This window comes from Zosterops lateralis (genome assembly GCF_965231275.1).
Source record: "Zosterops lateralis genome assembly, chromosome: W".
Taxonomy (NCBI): domain Eukaryota; kingdom Metazoa; phylum Chordata; class Aves; order Passeriformes; family Zosteropidae; genus Zosterops; species Zosterops lateralis.
Genome location: NC_139801.1, coordinates 13,616,139 through 13,621,376, shown reverse-complemented (window position 1 = coordinate 13,621,376; position 5,238 = coordinate 13,616,139).

Sequence of the window (5,238 nt, the reverse complement as noted above, 5' to 3'; positions counted from 1 at the left end):
TTGTGTGTACGGTTTCATTAATTCACATGGAAATAAATCTGCAGCAAAGTGATGACGTGCAACTTAACCTTCTGAAACCAGTTTGTTCATGGCCTTGGGCAGCAGCCATGGATGCTGGACCCTGAGCACTGGAGGGCAGCTGGGCTGGGGTGCACACTGCCTTCAGCCCAGCTCCTGGGACACACCTTCCTTGCAGGAACAGTGCTGGGGAACAGAGCTGTGCTGGTTGCCAAAAGCTCCTCCAGGAGCAGCAAATCCAGCTGGGATAGTGCTGGTCACTCCCAGCCCTGGGGCAGTGAGTGGACCTGCATAGAGGCATCACCATGGGGTGTTCGCAAAATCAAGGTTCCTGAGCTTTCCCAGGCTTTTATATCCCCTGGGACTGTTGAATTTGCACTTGGGCTCCTGGCTGGTGATTCTGCCCTCTGACTCTCACCGCACCATTTTTTTTGTGCCTGCTGAAAAGGCAAGTTGTTCAAATGCTTTACAATCCTTCAGTGCAGAGGGCACCTCAGAAACTTCAGGAATCTCTTTCTGAGGGCTCTGGTTTGCAAAGGACAGCTTTCATCCCTTGGATGGTGTAAAACCACACTGTTACAGCTCTGCCTGGCTGCAGGAGGGTAGCCCTGATACCTATGTAACACACATCTCCCACCCATAGCAGCAGGCAGCCAAGGGGATGTCTGTGCTGCTTTCCAAAGGGACTGTGGCCTTTGTGTGGGGTGGTGAATCCTGAGCTGTCCTGCTGGGCTGTCCCAAAACTGAAACTGCAGCTCACAAAAACTGTGAGCGGAGATGGGCTTGCCTGGTGTCACGCTGGTCGTGGGTGGCCTGTGCTACTGGAAGTCACAGCAATGGGACAGGAGACAAAGGTGTTATATTATTTTCTTGCTATGAAATGATGATAATTCCGCTGTACACTCCCACCTCAACATCCCAACAGTTGGAATAAACACCACTAATCCCACTGGATACGTGCTGTCCAGCCCAACTTGAGTTGGACTCGGGCATGTAACTAAAACAAACAAGGACGTAATTTAGCAATTGAACAAATGCCTTTTGGCAGCCCTTCACCTTCCCAAACCCTCAGAAGAATTGCAGCAGACCCCTTCAAATGTATTATTTTCTTGAAACAAGGTGTGATTCAGGCCCCTCACCATTGGTGAGTGGTATCCCCAGCACCCAAAATGTAGCTGGGATTCTCTGGTCTGTATCCACCCTCAGCCCAGCACAGGCAGCTGCAGCTGGGCACTCACTGGGCCAGGAGCTGGCATCTCATATCAGCCATGCAAACATATTTTGGATAGGTTCTGTTCAGAGGCACAGCAGGCAGGGACAAGGCAGTTCCCTGCATGGTCTAGGGAGGGGGACTTCCCCTGCAGGCAGGTGCACAGAGCTGTCATTTGCTGATTAGTCCCTGTTTTATTAGTTCTGTTCAGTTTGAGCTGATGAGGGGCAGCTTTCAGTCAGTACCATCTGTCCACCTTCATGTGGGGATCAGTAAAGCGTTGGGAAATGGGCCAACACTGGGTATCTACAGCCTCAAAAAAAACCCCACAGGGCTGTTTTTAGAGCAATCCTGTATTGCCATGCCCAAAGCCACAGACAGTTCTGCACCCTTGGCTCTGCATCTCCACATCATGCTGGGGTAGCATTTATATGAGGTAAAATGTAAAAAAAAACAAAAAAGGCTTTGATTCTTCTTCCTTATCTTATCATGCCCTGCAAGGAGCTCTGGTCCTTGCTGCGTCCTCTAGATGGCAATATTGGAAAGGACAGTAATTGTCCATCACCACTGCGTCCCTGCAGATCCGGGCCATGCAGAGCCCAGGCCACCCCAGCTCCAGAGACCCTCCCCATGCCCTGCCAGGTTCACCACACCTCATGCACCATCCAGCTGAGTCCTTATCAGCACAGAGAGGAGACTCTGTTGCAACACCGACTGCTCTGACACCCTGAGCCCCCTCGGAGGGCCCACCACCTTCTCAAGCACCTGGGAGTATGGAGGTGCTCACAGACTTCTCTGTGCTTTATTTTCCCCTTTAAGCTCAGCTGCTTGTTGGCCATTTTTTCCCTATTAAGCTTTCAGAATGAGGAATTTAAGGCCAGTGGCCATAAGCTGACTGCAGGATGAGTTTTGGTCAGAGATGAGCTGCAGCCCTTGCTGGAGCTGCTGATACATCTCAGAGCTGGTTCAAACCCTCCCCACCAGCACTGAGCCTGCAAGGGCACCTTCCCCTATGAGCTCCCCATGTCTCACAGGTGTCTCTCATCACCCGGGCATTAGGCCATTCCTAGCGCTAGGCTTTGCTGACATCTGCAGCCAATTGGTGCTCATCATGGCTGTTTGCACTGTTGAGAGAGGACTTTCTCTTGTCACAACTAAACTCCAAAAAAGTGTTTCTCACCAGACGTGGGGAGTTTTATGGAGGAAACTTCTTGGTGAAGTGAAGAGAGGAGGTGGGGGTGGAAGTGCCTTTCAGATGTCAGTGGGCCCAAATATAATCTCACAACAGTAAATCGCAAAAAACTCTTTTGGCCACATGTGTCTGTGACTGGAGAATAATTGGAAGACAAGGCAAGTAATATGGAAATGGAGAAATGGTGTCCTTGCTGACAATCCTAACAAAATCTGCCAAGCCAATGAGGGAACCCAGGGACTGGGAGTGTTTGTGTACTGTGTCCAGTGCAGACATAGCAATGCTGCCCAGCATACTGTGTATGTGTCAGAGTCTGTCTGTGGATGTGTTATGCCCCACAACTGTCTCCGATGGTTGAAGACCAAGACCCCCGAAGAGACTGGAGAGAGCCCCTGGCCTGGCTGAGGTGGGGCGCCTGCCGAGGACTGATATGCATCTCCACGGGAATGGAATGCAAGAACAATAGTAGCTCATTACAGTGGACTGAGCTGACTATACTGACCGTGCTAAAAGGGTACAGCTTGCAGCTTGTTCCTGAGCACCCAACCTTAACACAGGTGCCTGCCTGGGCCATGTGCCACTTGCCTGGTTCTCCTTGGCTCCGTGCCACTCGCTGTGGTAACCAACCTATAAAGACTCTGTAGATCCCGCACACCCTTTGTGTACACCCCACTGGAGAAGATCGCGTCCATGGGCATCTCTACACCTTGAGGATTTCTGATTCTTCACGTTGGTAGTTATAATCCCCTTACCCTCTTTCTCTATCTTTCTCACTATTCTCTATTTTCTTTCCCTATGTTGTAGTTTGAAAGCAAAACGAGTGAGAGGCTCCAAGTCAGAGATATAATTTAATAAGAAGAAAGGTAAAAAAGGTAAAAATAAAATAAATGCAATAACACAAAGAATCACTGACAGGGTCAGAATACAACCTGAGCAGGATGGTGGAAGCAGTCCAGGTGAAGTGCTCTTCCTGAAGCAGTGATCCTGTAGAAAGGTCTGGGAATCCAGTGGGTAAGTGCTGCTTGCACTGTCCCAAATCCCAGTTTATATCCAGGTGAGAATGCTTGGCTTCTCCCCCTGGGCAGAGCATCTCACAATAGCATGAGAAGTGTGAAATGGGTCCTTGATGGCCCATTAACAGAGATAACCCCTGGAGGGAGTTGCCTGTGACTCATGGGTCATTAGCAGAAGACACCCCAAAAGTCATTAGCAGAAAACACCCCAAAGGCATTAATGGGCCATTAGCAGAAAAGGCAGGGGGCTTGGGAAAACACTAGCCCACCTGGTTTCAACAGTTCATGAAGATGGTGATAGAATAAATACTTTGTGTACAGCCTACACTGCAACCCAGGACACCCTACTATCGCATTGTGGGCACTAAATAAAAGTGCATTTTTTGTTTAAGCAAACTGAGTTGTCCCCTGTTGTGTCTTTTGTGCTTTGAGATCTCCAAAATGAACCATCAGGTTCCCCGCATATGTTTGCGGACCCTGACAGTATGCCCTCTGCTTTCCACCTCCCCCACTCAGCTGGGAGCCATGTGTGTCTCATTTATCCCAAAGGCATTTGCAAGACACCTGATGCCTTTGGCCACATTAACATCAGAGGCTGCTTTGCACCTTGGTGGCAGGGGCAGTATTGGGGATAGTCTGTCTCCTGCTGTCTTGCTCCCTGTCATGGCTAAGCAGGAAGTGGCACAGCAGCTCTGATGTCCCTAAAAGCTCCTGGACCTCAGGTAAGAAGCAAAGCAAAGTCTCGGGGTGCTGGCTGCTGCAGAGATGAGGTGTCGGGTTGAGGCTGTAACTGGAGAGCTCAAGGCCAGGGAAAGCAGAATTCCAGCCTGTCACTGCTCAGTGTTGCCAGAGGTCTGCTCTCAAACAGTGTTTAGGGACCAGGGGCTCTGGAGCATGGTCCTTTGGGACTTGCAGTCCTTAAACAGCCCCTCTTGGTGCTTTTCCTATCTCCAGCACTTACACTTAGAACCTGGGTCAGAGGCTACAAATCTCTGAATGAGTTGCAGGAGTCCTGTAAGGTTCAGGATTCTGGGGTAGCAAAGCCTTGAATCTGTTGTCCAATATTTAGATGTGTATATACAAAAGGATTTTGTCTTTATTAATTGTCCTTTTGTAGGAAATTCTACCAGCTGTCCTCCTCCCAGGGGTGCTCCAGCCCCAAGGAGCCCATATATGGTTGCAATCTCCTAAGCCTGCATGTTCCACAATAGTGTGGTCATGGCTACTTTTAAGGATATGTATGAAAATTGCTCCCTTTCCTATGTGCATAAGCTCACAGGAATGTGGAAAAAGATTAAAAATGTGCATAAATTAAAGCTGTCAGCTCTGTACAGAGTGTCAGCCCTTCCACCTGCAGCAGCCAGGGTAGTTATGCCAGCCTACCCACACGAGTGCTGTGCTGAGCAGGGCAGGCACTGCAGGGCAAAGGATACTTTGAGAATAGGAAAACACCAACTGGCTGAGCATGCAAACACTTGGCAATGTAAACGTGCCTGGGCTGAGAGAGCAGCAAAGATTTGCTCTTGCTCTTCCTCCTCTAGCACTGGTCTGAACCAAAATGCACCTTTTCTGGGTAGTAGCTCCAAGGGTATGACCTTAAAGACAGCTAAGGACAGCAGGTCTCCACATCCTCACAGCATCTTCATTCTCTGCAGTGCCTTGAAGTATCTCCTCTGTACCCTTTGATGATGGATGGCTGAATCTGCTCTTCTGTGATATGGCTCACTCTTAGAATTCCCAGAGGTACAAGAGGAAAGAGAACAAGAGATGCAGCATTGGTTGCTTTTCCCTTTTCTCAGGTAGTT